The sequence below is a fragment of the Melospiza georgiana genome, chromosome Z (assembly GCF_028018845.1).
Source record: "Melospiza georgiana isolate bMelGeo1 chromosome Z, bMelGeo1.pri, whole genome shotgun sequence".
Taxonomy (NCBI): domain Eukaryota; kingdom Metazoa; phylum Chordata; class Aves; order Passeriformes; family Passerellidae; genus Melospiza; species Melospiza georgiana.
This window is the reverse complement of record NC_080465.1, coordinates 83,256,274-83,276,138: the sequence shown is the minus strand read 5'-3', so window position 1 is coordinate 83,276,138 and position 19,865 is coordinate 83,256,274. Positions and strand designations below refer to the sequence as shown.

Sequence of the window (19,865 nt, the reverse complement as noted above, 5' to 3'; positions counted from 1 at the left end):
ACAACAGAAAACAATACAATGAATTCTTAAAAACCACCTTAAAACCACTACACTGAAAAACATTTCAAAAATTAAAAACTGCATCTAACAAAAGCCATCTAATAAATTCACACCCAAAACTCCAGACGCCCAGCTGGCCCTACCAAAGCTCTATGTTTATACATACAGCAAACAAAACCAAAATCCCAGTAATACCCATCAGAAATCTATGAAAGAATCCTATTGAAATTAATCCTGCCTCAAATACAAACCAACCCATCCAGAAAGTCAGCTTCACTCAAAAAACAATTTACACAGACTTAATACTACCAAGAAATGAAACAACACACCATATACCACCAATGAATATCATAGTGAAGGAAAAAAAAAAACCACTACATTTTTTCCTTTTTGTTTTTTAAACTAACTTCTTTTATTAGCTAGAACAAAAGATTTTGCCAGGACTGTAACAACAACAACAACTTCTTTTGCTTCTTCTCCTTCTGAAATGTCCCTTCTCACTCCCAAATTCCTTTCAACGCCTGAGTTTACATCCAAGCAAAAAAGCAAAATTCCTGCACTCGTGCGTCCGATGCTCCTGTCAGATTCTCTCTTTCCCTCCACATCTTCTTACACTTTCAGTCTTCACGCTGTCCCGCCGTGATGAGTCTGACAGAAGAATTGGCACATGTTAACAGAGCATTTCCTTCCCTCCCTCCCTCCCTGTGCTTTCCTCAGCGCATTTCAATCCATCCCAGGCCTGCAGTGATGCACGCTCACCCCAAAGCTCACAGCAAGCATGCAGCAGCTCAGGCTCACTCGGCTCCAGGGCCCAGAGCCTGCAGGCCCTGCAGCTGCCACACGGATGGACCTGGTTCCCTCCCCGGGTGCCCAGAGGGAAACCTGAGGGCGGGCGTCCACCCCGAGGGGGCACCCGCAGCCCCGGGCAGGCATGGAGTCGCCGGCTGCTCTCTGGGGACGACACCCTCCCTGCAGGCCACACTGCCTCGTCCTCTCCCTCCCTGGGGGACAGGCACCTCCAGGGTCTGTGACCAGCCCCCTTCCGTCAGCATCCAGGGGCTCTGTCAGAGCCAGAGGGCTCAATTCGTGGTGAGTACCGATGGCACCCAAATGGCAGCCCGAGGAAATCGTGTTCTGGCCTCTAAGTGCTTGGGACAGGGTCTGATTTTTTGTTTTGTACTTGTATGAAGATTAGTACAACAGGGCTCTGATGGATGACATGGCAACACAGAACTAAAAACTCCTCGACAGGATTACATCGACTTCTAGGAAAAGACAAAAGCCTAGGACCCTTCTGAAATCTACTTTTAATCCAAAGCACGGAGATTGTCAGCATGCTGCACCTTCCAGCTTTTCAAAGCAGCTTACCTCTCAAGACCAGGAAACATTGATTTCTACAGAAACAATGGGCAACCCCCAGGCTAATCTCAGCACTACTGTTTAATAGGGGACCTGCCAGCGTGCCAGTCCAGCTTCAAGAGTGCTTTACTTCAGTCTAACATCCCCACACAATTCTTCTCACATCTTCCAACCCTGAAATCTTATTTTCCCCTAAAGCTTCTCTTCATTAGCAATTTCCAAGTAACATGGTATTTTTACAACATTCAGAAATGTCATGCTGGACTGTGCTAGAGAGTAATCTGCAAATATCAGCTGAGCAAAGTTTGAATTGCCTTGTCCAGAGAAAAAACCTACAAGTGAACACCTACACCTGCCTACAAAGAGCTAACAAGCCCCTGGCAGCTGCCAGCATCAAAGCACAGCGGATGTCTCTAATACAGGGTAAGGATAACAATATCACCTTCTGTTCTCTCCAGCTTCTTTTCCCTGCAGTCATATTTTGCTTCTTATGATTTTTTTAGTCTCTGTATCTTCTTGGACAGCACTGAGCCCGACGACAAGGATACGAGAGTCTTTCCCTGCCGTAGGGAGAGAACCAGGAAAACAGTTAAAATAAGAACAGGGCAGTTTGAAATTCATACTTGCAACGAGAAGCAGCGCCTAACCAACAGAACAAAAGTAAACAAAGCATGACACCTCCCTGGGGACAGAAGACTTATAAACTCGCCAGGATTTACAATTCTAGCCACCAACCCCTTCAGGACAGCAGCCAAGTGTCCCACGGGGTGGTGCTGCACCAAAGAACCATCTGAGAGGTTCCAAAGAGTGAAATGCACAATATTTTGCAAAGACAAAAAATCTTGAAAATAACAAAAATACAATAGATGTAAACTACAGGGCAAGAGTACAAGTGTTACCTTTGGGAGCTGGAACCATCCAGGTGAGCACCTGATAACTGGATCCTCACCAGAGTTTGAACCCTTCAGGACACAGAAGGGTTTTCCCCAGGAATTTCACAGACTGAGTTTTGACAGAAGCACGCTCGCCGGATCCTCAGAAACGTCGCCCATTCTCCAGGCGTCTGGAGAGAACTGCAAATGGCTCTCATGTAGTTGGAGCTGGTTCTGTAAGGTCTCAGGGTGAATTTCACCAGATGCAACCAAATTGGGCAACTCCCAGTGGGACAGAAGGAACCCAAAGCTTGGGTAAGCAGAGCTGCAGCAAATACTGAGGAAACAAACATAACAGCGTAAAAAATAATAAACTATCCTTTTTTTTCTCTTGCTTTTGTTTTTTTTTTTTTTTCTTATTCAGATCAGCATAGCAATTAAAGAGAAGGTGAAAAACTCACCATTACTGAACATTTCATCACCTGTAAGCTGAGCATCCTTAGCATAGGGGACTCCAAAGTTAAAATTCACCGATCCCTGGGAAATGAAACCAAATATCGTATGGTAAACAATCAAACAGCAGACATAAAAATTTGTTTCCTCTAAGGACTTTCAGGTACGTAAGTATCTTTGCATTACACATTAGAACATACACTTTATACCATCACCTAACACATAATAATTTACCTTTAAATTTTGATAGTATAGCATGAATTTTTAACTTAAACTGGTGATCTATTATTATTCAGTTGGTGCCTAAAGTTATTTCTGCTGTCACGTTCAAAAAAACATGAATTTTTTTTACTGGAATGAGCAATTGATTTCAAAGTCATCACAAGCCCACCAAAACACAAAGCTGGGTTCACTGGACGGCTCTGTGAGCTAGAAGTAGTTAGGCTTGTACTTCCCTCTTGTTCTTCCAGAACCAATAAATCCTGTCAACAAAACCAGGATCTTTAGCCCGCTGCTGTGAAAGATTCTACAAGGATGATGGTTTGATTTGTGTTTAGAAGTTTTGATTTGAAATGGCCAGTTCAATGGATAAAGACAGTTTACGTAGTATTACATTACTATTATTATTATTTCTATTATTATTTTTACTAGTACTACTGCTATTGTTATCACCTGCTACTGGAAGAAACAAACCAGTAGTACCTATACTTAATTACTTTTATTTCCAGAAAATAACAAAGAAAAAGAACCAAACCTAAAAAAGTCACTTCCTACCTTTTATATCAAGGGATGAAAAATTTCTCTTGGGCTCTTCTCCAATCTATCAAGACTCATAGCACTGAAAGGCAAACAAAACAGTGCTTTATAGAAGGCCAAGTGCACGTTTCAAGGCTGAACCACCAACTGATTGCAGTGACAGCACTTACAACATGAAGCGTTCCCAGAGCCTCTGTGAAATGGAATGTTCTGTGGAACTGCCGTTTCTTTCCCAAAACACTAACTTCCAACACTTCCTAATCGTATTTTGTATTTTAAAACAAAAGAAGTTAGTGAGACTCTGTGAGGAGGTCAGGTTTAAATTTATTTCCTTCCAAAGCACAGAGCTCTCTTCCATCACCCTTCCCTTTGGCTCTACACTGAATCATGGTGAGCATTTGAGGAGTGCTCAATAATCAATTCTATTTCTCTCTTTTTCTAGTTCTCTCTATTCCTAAATCATTCAAGACAAGTCAAATGAAAAATGACAAGTTCAGCATCAAAGTCACACTTTTTCTCTTTGTCTGGTCAAGAACAGGCTCTAAATCCACTTATTGCTGCCTTCAACGATTAAGACTTGCAAAACCATTTTTACATGTTTTACAGGTTTATCATAAAACCCACAGAACGCAAGCTCTGAATTACAGGAAAAGGTACACAGGCAAATATCTAAAGGGATCACTTATTTGTAAATACATACCTTGATAGAGAGCGCACTGAGAACCTTTCCGTGGGACTCTAAGGGAGACGTATTTTCTCAGTACCCTGTAAACAAGAAAAGCGACGATATATTACAGGACATCCCCACTTTTTCCACATATTCAAATAGGATTTTTAATAAAAACAGTTCAGTTACAGAAGAAGGAAGAAAACCAAGCTAATTTTACTCAGCTGTATTTACCGCCGATTTAGAGAAAAATGCCGGGCCGCGTCGCCCGTTGCGTCACACGCCGCGCCAGCAGCAGGGCCTGCCGGGAGTTGGAGTCTCGGGCTGGCAGCCACTCATGTGCCGCGATAGCCGTTGCGTCACACGCCGCGCCAGCAGCAGGGCCTGCCGGGAGTTGGAGTCTCGGGCTGGCAGCCACCGCTCCGTCCCCCGGGAGCCACCGGCAGCTGCAGTCCCTCCAGGGCATGAAACGGGTCCTTCGCCCCCGGGCGGGGAAGGACCTGAGGCAGCACCGCTCCTCCCCAATGCCCTCTCTTTTTCCCTCCAACTCTTTTTACTTTTTTCACTCTGTTTTTCACCACTTCCCTTCCCTTTTCCTTTTCCCTTTCCCTTTCCTTTCCTTTCCCTTCCCCTTTGTTATATTTCTAATCTTGGTTTACCTTTCCACCTTTAAAAAAGGATATTTTTTTAAATAAAAAAGCAGCAGTAGAAACTTTCAGGCTACCCGAGAGTAAAAAAAAAAAAAAAACTCCAAAACGAAAATGATTTAAAGAAAACTATTTATTCCCTGGGAGCCTGAAATTTTCTACTGCTGCACGTGACATAGAGCTTTTATTCCTTCTTATAGATAGTTGATATTTTATATATATTTATCGTTTATATTGATGTATTATATTAACAACTATATATAATATGCACCTTATTCAAAAAATATACGGGAAATATTTTTTAAATTATTTACCGTATCTACTGCTACAACTTATTTTTCCTTATATTTCTAATTTTTATATAAATCTTTAACGTGTTTATGATATATTTCTATACTCATATTTCTACCTTTATATTATTTGTATTTGTAATTTTTACACGAAAACCCCTGCTTTGGCAAAGAAAAAAACAAAACCATCCATTATTTTAAACTACCTAAATGTTTTGTTATAGTTGTATTTATCATAATATACAACAAATGATAGATATAGATAGATAGATATATCACATCCGTATTTATATCTATTTTATATCCATTTCCTATAATATTTTTCATAAAATATATGCAGTATCACTTGTATTATATATTGTATCAATTTATGTTATTTTATATTTACAATTTATTATTAATTTTTTATATATCTGCATATAGTTGCAATACATTTATATATTTGTATTTTTGTTTGGGTTGTATTTACATTTATATTCTCTATTCATATATCTAAAAACATACACAATACTCGATTAAAATTAGAATAACTTATTGTAACATATAATGACTCATGTTACATGTTAAATTTTAAAAATTGACCGAATATATAAAAATAAAATTGGCTCATTCCCATTGCTACACATCTATTTCTTTTGTTTCAATATAGTTAGAGTCATAATTGTATATTTAAAATCCAATTCCTAAATGAAATGACAGAACAAACAGCATCAAATTCCCACCAATATCTTCCAAAAACATCAAGATACCTCCAACAGCCAAACAAGTGTCAGCGAAAAAACAAAGAACACTCTTTCCAATAACAATTCTCATCACGACAGAAAAATGGAACCAAAATAAAAGAAAATCCTCTAGAAACACACACAGCAAATTACAAAAAGTACTAAAAAAAAGTCAAACCAATCTACTAAACTCAAGACAGTGCCACTGACCCTGAACGTTACTAAAAAAGAAAAAACCAACGCAATTCTACCTCTACACTAACTCAAAGAATAAACAATCCTCTGTAAAAATAACTTTAAACCTGAACTAATTAACAAAATGGAAAAACATCTCAACCACTAAAAACTAAGAAATTAACTACCCAAATAAATAAATACTTTAAAAACCCACCATATAAATACCCACGTTCCCAAAATAAACCCTGATAAACAATACTCAAATACATTAAAAGACAACAACAACAACAACCAAAAAAAGAAAATAAAGAAAGCAACAACAAGAATAATACCAAAAACCAAATAAACTGAAATCTGCAACAAAAAACTTATTCCCAACTGAATAAACCCATAGTGCCTCAAGCTATCAAAATAAAAATACCACCTAGAAACAAACACAAAGACTAAAGACAAACGTAACCATAAACAATGTCCCCCAAATTACCCGTAACCATAAAACATACACTACAATCAAACAAACCGAACAAATAAAAGCCCTGGAAGACGATAAACACACATGCAATTATCGAGATTAAAAACCCGCTGCTATGAACGACAGGACGCTTCCCCAAGCCCCCCAAAACAAACACTACACACTCACGCTAATAAAAGCCACCGCAACAGAATTAAAATGCGAACCGCTGCTTCGCGCTACGACCCGTAAAAAACATTGCGCGCCCTTCTAAACATAATACCCCGGCAAAAAAATATATATCCGACTACAAAACCCAATCCGAAACGAACCTTTATCATCCCTACCGGCACCGAGAACCGTGCCGCTCAGGAAGAACACCGTACCCCTTAGCGGACACCCGCTGCAAACCGAACCCAGCGATGCCATCGACGCCTCCAAAGCGCCTCCGAGCCACGGCACCGCCGAACTTGGAGCGGCCGAACCCCGCGCTCGCTGCCGGCCCCGGACGGAGCGCGGCTCCCGGCAGGAAAGCGGCTCCTGCGGCGGCCGCTCCGGCGCGCGGGGCCGGCGCCGTCCCGGGGAGCCCCGCCCGCTGCCCCTGCCCGGCGGGGCCGGCACCGGGCCCGGGGCTACCGGCGGCGCCCGAGCCCCGCGCCCGGAGCGGACGGAGCGGCCGGCACCGCCCGGGCCGGCGCAGCAGCGCCCGCGCCGCCTCTGCCGCCCTTGGCCGGCCCGGCCCGGCTCCGCTCGGCTCCGCACGGCTCGCACCGGCGCGGCTCCGCCACTGCCGCCCTCGGCCGGCCCGGCCGCGCCGAATCCCCCGTGCGCCCCGGCAGCTGCCCGGGCCGTGCCAGCAGCGCTCCCGAGCGGGAACGTTCCGCGCCGGGCCGCGGGCACGGGCAGCGCCCTCCAATGCAGCGGCGCAGCCCCATTGCAGCCCTGCAAACGCTGCCGGAGCTGCGGCTTCCCGCAAGCCAACCCCGAAACCGCAGACGGGGCGCACCTCACTTCAACAAGGGCAAAGAAATGTGTTCTCCCCTCCAATTTCACCCCCTAGGAGAGCAGAAAAGAAGGGGCGCTCCCCAAATGAAAGCCTTCGACTGATGGGAAAGGGCGATTTCGACCTCCATTCAAACCCTTGAAAAGGAGGGACACCAGGGCTGCCCCCTCCATTTAAACCCGAGGGTGGTGCAAATGGGGTGGCTGCCTTCAAATCAAACCCAGAATACCACAAGAATACTTTTCCCATTCCCCTTAGAATAGAACGCAGGGATTCCCTGTCACCCCCGGGATACCCCTAACCGCCTGGAAAATGCAGCTTTTCCTGCAATCAACACCCTTAAAACCACAAGTCAAGAGGGATCCCCTCAGGTCAAACGCAGACAATAAAAGAAGAGGAGCTGCTTCCTTCTCCTTAATTCCTTTTGTCTTCATAAGCTCCATTTTTGTTCCTGGGGACCCGGGGAGGGACTGGCAAGATGAAATTGCAAAGGGGAAGGAGAAAATTCCCCGCTCCGAACCCACACGGGCTCACCTGTTCGGCCGCTGCTCCCCGGCACAAAGATTCGTCCCTCGGCACCTCCTTTAAGCGATGCTCCACGTACCCAAGCGCGAATCCAGGTGTTGCCCCCGACCCTGTGGGAAGCTCTCGCAGTCCTTCCATGAGACAGCGCCGGGAGCGCCCCATAAACCCCTCCACTCAGCAGCTCCATGCAAAAGGGAGCTGAGGCAAAGCCTCCCCTTAAAACAGCCTCGCCCCGGCAGGAGCCGGCCCCTCATCATCCTCACACTCACACCTGGGCTGCTCCGAGCCCCCATCATCCTCACACTCACACCTGGGCTGCTCCGAGCCCCCATCATCATTACAGCTCACACCTGGGCTGCTCCGAGCCCCCATCATATATTTTTCACAATTATATTCGCATTTATATTTAGAATTTAAATTACTGTATAATAAAAATTGTATTCTATATTGCATCTCTTCATGTTACTTACATAGATTTCTATTCATAGTTTGGCATTATATCTTTGTATCTCTATATATTTATTATATATTTCTGTATGTCGATTTACATTTCTATAGTACTTATATTATTTAGAATTAAAACCCCTGCCTCTAACGAAATAAAAAGCAAAGACACCCCTTTATTTAAAACACATTTAAAATTTTAAATATAATTTTGTTTGTCATAATTCTATTCACATCTATATTTGTAATTTTCATTTGTTATATTTATAGATATTATGTATATTGGAGAGAATACCTTTTTATATAATAATAGGTATATTCTTTTGACACAATAGATTTCTTTTACTGATATTTATATATATTAAATATTTATTGATATCGACATATAGATGATATATTTGGATTTCTAGTTTTATATTTTTTATGAAATCTCCAGCCTATACCCCAATAAAAGCCAAACAATCCCCAATTTATTTAAACTATATTTAAACATAAATCCTGTCACGGCTGCATTGCACAGCAGTGCCCCAAACTAATCTGACACTTGTTCATCTCCTGGACCTGAATCTGACCCCGCTCACCTTGATCGCACCTGGCAGAACCATTTTCGTACCTTTTTCTGGCATGTCTTGGGTTTTTTCTTGAATTTTTTGTGGCCTTTATTGCCTCTCTTTCTTGCCTTGTTTCTTGATTTTTTTTTTTCTGGCACTTCTTGGGTTTTTTTCTTCGTTTCTTCTTGCCCATCTTGGTGTTTTTTCTGGTTTTTCCTTGCCCCCCTTGTTTTTTTTTTCAGGTTTGGTTTTTTTTTTTTCCCCTGTTGTTTTGTTGTTTTTTTTTGTTTTTTTTTTTTTTTTTTTTTTTTTTTTTTTTTTTTTTTGTGGTATTTCTGGGATGTTTCTTGCCCAGCTTGGATTTTTCAGGGAGGGGGGGTGTTTCTCGCCCATCCCGAGGTTTTTTTCTGTGGCTTTGTTTTTTGTTGGTTTCTTTTTTCTTTTCTTTTTATTTTTTTTTCCCCAGGTTTCTCCTTGCCCTCCTGGTTTTTGGGGTTTTTTTGTCTGTCTTCCTTCTTTCCTCCCTTCCTTCCTGTCCTTCCTTCTTTCTTCCTTTCATTTCCTTTCCTTATTTCCTTTTTTTCTTTTTCTTACTTTCTTTCTTTCTTTCTTTCTTTCTTTCTTTCTTTCCCTGCATTTCTAATCTTGGTTTTCCTTTCTAGCTTTAGAATAAAAAAGCAGCAGTAGTAACTTTCAGGCTACCTGGGAGTAAAAAAAACTCCAAAACGAAAATGATTTAAAGAAAACGATTTATTCCCTGGGAGCCTGAAATTTTCTACAGCTGCACTTGACAGAGAGCTTTTATCCCTTCTTATCGATAGTTGATATTTTATACTTTATACAGCGCCCCCTGCCGTGTGCACCGGCGCACTGCAGGCACAGCGCCCCCTGCTGTCTGCACAGGCGCACTGCATGCAGAGCGCTGCGGCGTCGTTCGGTTCTGTTGAATGAAACTCGGCTGAATTGGGCTTGCTTCGGCTCTTGGTCTAAACTCGTTTCAGTTCGGCTAAACTCGGTCGTATTCGGCACATTGTCTAAATGCGGCTCAAGTCGGCTATCGGTTGCAGTCGGCTATGATCGGCTCTTGGTGTAAACTGGGCTGTTTCCGGCCGCACTGGGCTCTTGGGTTGCAGTCGGCTGTTTGCGGCCACACTGGGCTCTTCGGGGAAACTCGGCTCTTTTCGGCCACACTCGGTCTTCGGGGAAACTCGGCTGTTTCCGGCCACACTCGGCTCTTCGGCTCTTCGGAACTATTCGGCCCGGCTCGGCTCCCTCAGGGCGGGAAAGCCGACGTGAGAGGACCCCGGCACAGCGAGGCGTTTACCCAGATGCCTCTCACAAACCCGCCAAAATACGCCCGCCCGCGGCGCCGCTGAGCCCACAGCATGTCTCGGGTACACATGAAACGCCACCGAAAAATCCCTCGGGGCCGCCATGACGTCGGTATTCCGTGCAGGCAGTGCAGTTAAACACCCACCCGGTCCTCCACTTTCCCGCCCTTTTTGCCGCCCTGTTGAGAAGGTCAACCAAAACTCCGCGACATCGCCCACGCGCCACTCCCAAGCTGGCCGCCTCTCGCTGCACGCCTGCAGTACCGCGTCTGCCCACAAGGCGGCAGCACTGCCGCCCGCCCCAGCCGGGGGCGCAGCGCGCCTCGGGGCTGCGGCAGCGAAGGCGGCAAAAAAGAACAGGGGCGACCCCCGCCGAAAACTGCTCTGAAATAAATGCCCCAAAACAACCGGGAAGAGGGAAAAAAAAACTTCTGCCTCTAATCTAATAGGATAAAAGACAAAACAAAACCAAACAAAATACAAAAAAAAAAAAATTAAAAAAATAATTAAATATTTTTAAAATATTTTTTCATATTAATATTCACATTTCTATTTACAATGTATATTGATGTACACTGTCCATTTATACATTTCTTTTTATAAATACATTTTTATTCCATATTGCATATATCCCTAAAACTTTATTTGTATATTTTTATAAATATTTTTACATAGTAAGTATGTATTTCTGTTACTATTTTTACTTCTCTAACACTTGGGTTATTTAAAATAAAACCTTTGCCTCCATCCACATTAAAGCCAAAAAGAACCCCTTTCTTCAAAACTCTACTTAAAATATTTTCTTAAATTCTATTTTTCAGGTTCATATTCACATTTACATTTAAAATGTATACTTATGTATACTGTTATTTGTATTCTTCATTACATCTCTTCCTATTATTTGTATTTATTTATATTTTGCGGTTATATATTTATATCTTGATTGTATATCTCAATATTTAGAAATATATAACAATAATATCTACATTCATATTATTTAAAATAAAAACCCTGCCTCTAACACAAGAATAAAAAAGCCCAACCTTTGTTTTAAACAATATTTAAATAGATTTTATCCTCATGTTCCATTCTTATATTCATATTTATAATGTATATTAATTTATATAATATATATATTTATAGATATAATATATAATGTATATACAATGTAATATAATAAATTATTGTATATTAATATATATTATATATATATAATAAATATAATATATAATTAATGTATTTTAATGTCTATTGCTTACTTATGCATTTATCTTTACCAATGTCAATTTATAAATAAATTTATATTCTATATTACATCCGATGCGAGTAGGTATTTATATTTTTCATATATTTTTATTCATGTTTTTTATATTGATTAAATATTTCTGCGTCAAGATTTTTACTTCTGGAACACTTATAATATTCAAAATAAAAAACCTGCCTCTACTTAAATAAAAGCCAAAACATTCCCTTTCTCTTAAACTATATTTACATATTTTTATATTTATATTCCCATTTATAATTTATATCGCCATATAATGTTATTTATATTCTATACTACAACTCTTCATATTACTTACATATCTTTATATTTAAATTTATAGGCATAGTTTAGCAATTTCTCTTTATATATTCATTATATATTTCTATCTTAAGATCCACATTTCTATATTACTTATATTATTTAAAATAAAACTCCTGCCTCTAACCAAATAAAAACCAAGGACACCCCTTTATTTGAACCAGATTTAAAATTTAGGAAGTAAATTTATTTTTTCAAAATTATAATGATATTTATATGGATATTTTTATTTATTCTATTCATAGATATTATATATATTAGAGAGAATACCTTCTAATATAATCATAGATATATATTTTCTGTATTATATATTTATTTTTTACTTATATTTGTTTAAATTAAATATGTATAGATATTTGTATTTCTATATACATTTGTATATCTGAATTTATATTTTATTTCTATCTTTTAAAAACCCCAGCCTATACCCTAATAAAACCCCCCAATTTACTTTAACTCTATTTAAATATTTTTATATTTACAATCTATATTTATATATCTTGGTGTATATATATCTATATATAATAGACTATCATTTATCTATATGATAACATGTTACAATTATATACCATGTATTATAGTTTTATGTATGTATCTGTTATCTATATTTATGTTTACCACTCTAATTTTATATTTACTTTTAAATTTATATTTATTTCTATTTTCATCTCTATATTAACCCATGTCAGTTCATTAACCCGACACACCAGAGCCACAACAATACTGTACCTTTGTCAGCGCCGGCACGCAGCACACGCCCATCCCATCGCAGCACAGCAAAACAAAACCTATTTCTGTTACTAATGGAACAAACATCCCACAACGTCATTGAACCCTAATAAAAACTCAAAGAAACCTAACTGTAAATAAATTTCAAATCCCACTATAAAGTAGCCCAAAACCTCCGCACATGCTCATCATAAACTTCCTCCTAAACCAGTATCTCAAAAACCCCAAAAAACTCAAACACACCTTGAAAATGACACAACTGCTAATAAAAACAAACACCCAATAAAAATTAAATCAAACCAACGCACTAGACTCAAAACTGCACAACTGACCCTAAACATTACTAAAAAAAGTCCCCAGAGCTCTACCTTTATGTTAATGCACAAATAATAACATGTCATCTATAAAAGTTATTTGAAAAAATTAAAAAAAATAATTAAAACCATGAAAATAAAAAACCTAAACTATTAAAATATTAAAAAATATCACTACCTAAATTAAAAAACATATTGCCTATAAAAACCCACCATATAAATGCCCCTGTCCCAAAAAATAAAAATAAAAAAAAATATTGAACCACAAAGAAATCAGAACTTAGGAACACCAAAACCATAATGTTCAAAAAGTCACACCACATCCCTTATCATACACCAACTACAAACAACAGAAAACAATACAATGAATTCTTAAAAACCACCTTAAAACCACTACACTGAAAAACATTTCAAAAATTAAAAACTGCATCTAACAAAAGCCATCTAATAAATTCACACCCAAAACTCCAGACGCCCAGCTGGCCCTACCAAAGCTCTATGTTTATACATACAGCAAACAAAACCAAAATCCCAGTAATACCCATCAGAAATCTATGAAAGAATCCTATTGAAATTAATCCTGCCTCAAATACAAACCAACCCATCCAGAAAGTCAGCTTCACTCAAAAAACAATTTACACAGACTTAATACTACCAAGAAATGAAACAACACACCATATACCACCAATGAATATCATAGTGAAGGAAAAAAAAAAAACCACTACATTTTTTCCTTTTTGTTTTTTAAACTAACTTCTTTTATTAGCTAGAACAAAAGATTTTGCCAGGACTGTAACAACAACAACAACTTCTTTTGCTTCTTCTCCTTCTGAAATGTCCCTTCTCACTCCCAAATTCCTTTCAACGCCTGAGTTTACATCCAAGCAAAAAAGCAAAATTCCTGCACTCGTGCGTCCGATGCTCCTGTCAGATTCTCTCTTTCCCTCCACATCTTCTTACACTTTCAGTCTTCACGCTGTCCCGCCGTGATGAGTCTGACAGAAGAATTGGCACATGTTAACAGAGCATTTCCTTCCCTCCCTCCCTCCCTGTGCTTTCCTCAGCGCATTTCAATCCATCCCAGGCCTGCAGTGATGCACGCTCACCCCAAAGCTCACAGCAAGCATGCAGCAGCTCAGGCTCACTCGGCTCCAGGGCCCAGAGCCTGCAGGCCCTGCAGCTGCCACACGGATGGACCTGGTTCCCTCCCCGGGTGCCCAGAGGGAAACCTGAGGGCGGGCGTCCACCCCGAGGGGGCACCCGCAGCCCCGGGCAGGCATGGAGTCGCCGGCTGCTCTCTGGGGACGACACCCTCCCTGCAGGCCACACTGCCTCGTCCTCTCCCTCCCTGGGGGACAGGCACCTCCAGGGTCTGTGACCAGCCCCCTTCCGTCAGCATCCAGGGGCTCTGTCAGAGCCAGAGGGCTCAATTCGTGGTGAGTACCGATGGCACCCAAATGGCAGCCCGAGGAAATCGTGTTCTGGCCTCTAAGTGCTTGGGACAGGGTCTGATTTTTTGTTTTGTACTTGTATGAAGATTAGTACAACAGGGCTCTGATGGATGACATGGCAACACAGAACTAAAAACTCCTCGACAGGATTACATCGACTTCTAGGAAAAGACAAAAGCCTAGGACCCTTCTGAAATCTACTTTTAATCCAAAGCACGGAGATTGTCAGCATGCTGCACCTTCCAGCTTTTCAAAGCAGCTTACCTCTCAAGACCAGGAAACATTGATTTCTACAGAAACAATGGGCAACCCCCAGGCTAATCTCAGCACTACTGTTTAATAGGGGACCTGCCAGCGTGCCAGTCCAGCTTCAAGAGTGCTTTACTTCAGTCTAACATCCCCACACAATTCTTCTCACATCTTCCAACCCTGAAATCTTATTTTCCCCTAAAGCTTCTCTTCATTAGCAATTTCCAAGTAACATGGTATTTTTACAACATTCAGAAATGTCATGCTGGACTGTGCTAGAGAGTAATCTGCAAATATCAGCTGAGCAAAGTTTGAATTGCCTTGTCCAGAGAAAAAACCTACAAGTGAACACCTACACCTGCCTACAAAGAGCTAACAAGCCCCTGGCAGCTGCCAGCATCAAAGCACAGCGGATGTCTCTAATACAGGGTAAGGATAACAATATCACCTTCTGTTCTCTCCAGCTTCTTTTCCCTGCAGTCATATTTTGCTTCTTATGATTTTTTTAGTCTCTGTATCTTCTTGGACAGCACTGAGCCCGACGACAAGGATACGAGAGTCTTTCCCTGCCGTAGGGAGAGAACCAGGAAAACAGTTAAAATAAGAACAGGGCAGTTTGAAATTCATACTTGCAACGAGAAGCAGCGCCTAACCAACAGAACAAAAGTAAACAAAGCATGACACCTCCCTGGGGACAGAAGACTTATAAACTCGCCAGGATTTACAATTCTAGCCACCAACCCCTTCAGGACAGCAGCCAAGTGTCCCACGGGGTGGTGCTGCACCAAAGAACCATCTGAGAGGTTCCAAAGAGTGAAATGCACAATATTTTGCAAAGACAAAAAATCTTGAAAATAACAAAAATACAATAGATGTAAACTACAGGGCAAGAGTACAAGTGTTACCTTTGGGAGCTGGAACCATCCAGGTGAGCACCTGATAACTGGATCCTCACCAGAGTTTGAACCCTTCAGGACACAGAAGGGTTTTCCCCAGGAATTTCACAGACTGAGTTTTGACAGAAGCACGCTCGCCGGATCCTCAGAAACGTCGCCCATTCTCCAGGCGTCTGGAGAGAACTGCAAATGGCTCTCATGTAGTTGGAGCTGGTTCTGTAAGGTCTCAGGGTGAATTTCACCAGATGCAACCAAATTGGGCAACTCCCAGTGGGACAGAAGGAACCCAAAGCTTGGGTAAGCAGAGCTGCAGCAAATACTGAGGAAACAAACATAACAGCGTAAAAAATAATAAACTATCCTTTTTTTTCTCTTGCTTTTGTTTTTTTTTTTTTTTCTTATTCAGATCAGCATAGCAATTAAAGAGAAGGTGAAAAACTCACCATTACTGAACATTTCATCACCTGTAAGCTGAGCATCCTTAGCATAGGGGACTCCAAAGTTAAAATTCACCGATCCCTGGGAAATGAAACCAAATATCGTATGGTAAACAATCAAACAGCAGACATAAAAATTTGTTTCCTCTAAGGACTTTCAGGTACGTAAGTATCTTTGCATTACACATTAGAACATACACTTTATACCATCACCTAACACATAATAATTTACCTTTAAATTTTGATAGTATAGCATGAATTTTTAACTTAAACTGGTGATCTATTATTATTCAGTTGGTGCCTAAAGTTATTTCTGCTGTCACGTTCAAAAAAACATGAATTTTTTTTACTGGAATGAGCAATTGATTTCAAAGTCATCACAAGCCCACCAAAACACAAAGCTGGGTTCACTGGACGGCTCTGTGAGCTAGAAGTAGTTAGGCTTGTACTTCCCTCTTGTTCTTCCAGAACCAATAAATCCTGTCAACAAAACCAGGATCTTTAGCCCGCTGCTGTGAAAGATTCTACAAGGATGATGGTTTGATTTGTGTTTAGAAGTTTTGATTTGAAATGGCCAGTTCAATGGATAAAGACAGTTTACGTAGTATTACATTACTATTATTATTATTTCTATTATTATTTTTACTAGTACTACTGCTATTGTTATCACCTGCTACTGGAAGAAACAAACCAGTAGTACCTATACTTAATTACTTTTATTTCCAGAAAATAACAAAGAAAAAGAACCAAACCTAAAAAAGTCACTTCCTACCTTTTATATCAAGGGATGAAAAATTTCTCTTGGGCTCTTCTCCAATCTATCAAGACTCATAGCACTGAAAGGCAAACAAAACAGTGCTTTATAGAAGGCCAAGTGCACGTTTCAAGGCTGAACCACCAACTGATTGCAGTGACAGCACTTACAACATGAAGCGTTCCCAGAGCCTCTGTGAAATGGAATGTTCTGTGGAACTGCCGTTTCTTTCCCAAAACACTAACTTCCAACACTTCCTAATCGTATTTTGTATTTTAAAACAAAAGAAGTTAGTGAGACTCTGTGAGGAGGTCAGGTTTAAATTTATTTCCTTCCAAAGCACAGAGCTCTCTTCCATCACCCTTCCCTTTGGCTCTACACTGAATCATGGTGAGCATTTGAGGAGTGCTCAATAATCAATTCTATTTCTCTCTTTTTCTAGTTCTCTCTATTCCTAAATCATTCAAGACAAGTCAAATGAAAAATGACAAGTTCAGCATCAAAGTCACACTTTTTCTCTTTGTCTGGTCAAGAACAGGCTCTAAATCCACTTATTGCTGCCTTCAACGATTAAGACTTGCAAAACCATTTTTACATGTTTTACAGGTTTATCATAAAACCCACAGAACGCAAGCTCTGAATTACAGGAAAAGGTACACAGGCAAATATCTAAAGGGATCACTTATTTGTAAATACATACCTTGATAGAGAGCGCACTGAGAACCTTTCCGTGGGACTCTAAGGGAGACGTATTTTCTCAGTACCCTGTAAACAAGAAAAGCGACGATATATTACAGGACATCCCCACTTTTTCCACATATTCAAATAGGATTTTTAATAAAAACAGTTCAGTTACAGAAGAAGGAAGAAAACCAAGCTAATTTTACTCAGCTGTATTTACCGCCGATTTAGAGAAAAATGCCGGGCCGCGTCGCCCGTTGCGTCACACGCCGCGCCAGCAGCAGGGCCTGCCGGGAGTTGGAGTCTCGGGCTGGCAGCCACCGCTCCGTCCCCCGGGAGCCACCGGCAGCTGCAGTCCCTCCAGGGCATGAAACGGGTCCTTCGCCCCCGGGCGGGGAAGGACCTGAGGCAGCACCGCTCCTCCCCAATGCCCTCTCTTTTTCCCTCCAACTCTTTTTACTTTTTTCACTCTGTTTTTCACCACTTCCCTTCCCTTTTCCTTTTCCCTTTCCCTTTCCTTTCCTTTCCCTTCCCCTTTGTTATATTTCTAATCTTGGTTTACCTTTCCACCTTTAAAAAAGGATATTTTTTTAAATAAAAAAGCAGCAGTAGAAACTTTCAGGCTACCCGAGAGTAAAAAAAAAAAAAAACTCCAAAACGAAAATGATTTAAAGAAAACTATTTATTCCCTGGGAGCCTGAAATTTTCTACTGCTGCACGTGACATAGAGCTTTTATTCCTTCTTATAGATAGTTGATATTTTATATATATTTATCGTTTATATTGATGTATTATATTAACAACTATATATAATATGCACCTTATTCAAAAAATATACGGGAAATATTTTTTAAATTATTTACCGTATCTACTGCTACAACTTATTTTTCCTTATATTTCTAATTTTTATATAAATCTTTAACGTGTTTATGATATATTTCTATACTCATATTTCTACCTTTATATTATTTGTATTTGTAATTTTTACACGAAAACCCCTGCTTTGGCAAAGAAAAAAACAAAACCATCCATTATTTTAAACTACCTAAATGTTTTGTTATAGTTGTATTTATCATAATATACAACAAATGATAGATATAGATAGATAGATATATCACATCCGTATTTATATCTATTTTATATCCATTTCCTATAATATTTTTCATAAAATATATGCAGTATCACTTGTATTATATATTGTATCAATTTATGTTATTTTATATTTACAATTTATTATTAATTTTTTATATATCTGCATATAGTTGCAATACATTTATATATTTGTATTTTTGTTTGGGTTGTATTTACATTTATATTCTCTATTCATATATCTAAAAACATACACAATACTCGATTAAAATTAGAATAACTTATTGTAACATATAATGACTCATGTTACATGTTAAATTTTAAAAATTGACCGAATATATAAAAATAAAATTGGCTCATTCCCATTGCTACACATCTATTTCTTTTGTTTCAATATAGTTAGAGTCATAATTGTATATTTAAAATCCAATTCCTAAATGAAATGACAGAACAAACAGCATCAAATTCCCACCAATATCTTCCAAAAACATCAAGATACCTCCAACAGCCAAACAAGTGTCAGCGAAAAAACAAAGAACACTCTTTCCAATAACAATTCTCATCACGACAGAAAAATGGAACCAAAATAAAAGAAAATCCTCTAGAAACACACACAGCAAATTACAAAAAGTACTAAAAAAAAGTCAAACCAATCTACTAAACTCAAGACAGTGCCACTGACCCTGAACGTTACTAAAAAAGAAAAAACCAACGCAATTCTACCTCTACACTAACTCAAAGAATAAACAATCCTCTGTAAAAATAACTTTAAACCTGAACTAATTAACAAAATGGAAAAACATCTCAACCACTAAAAACTAAGAAATTAACTACCCAAATAAATAAATACTTTAAAAACCCACCATATAAATACCCACGTTCCCAAAATAAACCCTGATAAACAATACTCAAATACATTAAAAGACAACAACAACAACAACCAAAAAAAGAAAATAAAGAAAGCAACAACAAGAATAATACCAAAAACCAAATAAACTGAAATCTGCAACAAAAAACTTATTCCCAACTGAATAAACCCATAGTGCCTCAAGCTATCAAAATAAAAATACCACCTAGAAACAAACACAAAGACTAAAGAAAAACGTAACCATAAACAATGTCCCCCAAATTACCCGTAACCATAAAACATACACTACAATCAAACAAACCGAACAAATAAAAGCCCTGGAAGACGATAAACACACATGCAATTATCGAGATTAAAAACCCGCTGCTATGAACGACAGGACGCTTCCCCAAGCCCCCCAAAACAAACACTACACACTCACGCTAATAAAAGCCACCGCAACAGAATTAAAATGCGAACCGCTGCTTCGCGCTACGACCCGTAAAAAACATTGCGCGCCCTTCTAAACATAATACCCCGGCAAAAAAATATATATCCGACTACAAAACCCAATCCGAAACGAACCTT

General features: G+C 39.7%; 2 long non-coding RNA genes across 3 annotated transcripts; both read right to left on the bottom strand.

Moving 5' to 3' along the window:
- Positions 1 to 378: 378 nt before the first annotated feature.
- On the bottom strand, positions 379 to 4,377 carry LOC131096278 (uncharacterized). Of its 2 annotated transcripts, XR_009115970.1 has the most exons (6): positions 4,342 to 4,377; positions 4,141 to 4,205; positions 2,693 to 2,768; positions 2,259 to 2,568; positions 1,802 to 1,919; positions 379 to 648 (listed from the first exon to the last, which is right to left on the bottom strand). It is a non-coding gene; the product is annotated as an uncharacterized LOC131096278 (long non-coding RNA). The 2 variants fall into 2 exon arrangements; XR_009115969.1 differs by lacking the exons at positions 4,141 to 4,205; positions 4,342 to 4,377 and adding an exon at positions 3,459 to 3,509.
- Positions 4,378 to 13,598: 9,221 nt separating this feature from the next.
- On the bottom strand, positions 13,599 to 16,729 carry LOC131095848 (uncharacterized). Its single transcript, XR_009115921.1, has 5 exons — positions 16,679 to 16,729; positions 15,913 to 15,988; positions 15,479 to 15,788; positions 15,022 to 15,139; positions 13,599 to 13,868 (listed from the first exon to the last, which is right to left on the bottom strand). It is a non-coding gene; the product is annotated as an uncharacterized LOC131095848 (long non-coding RNA).
- Positions 16,730 to 19,865: the final 3,136 nt, after the last annotated feature.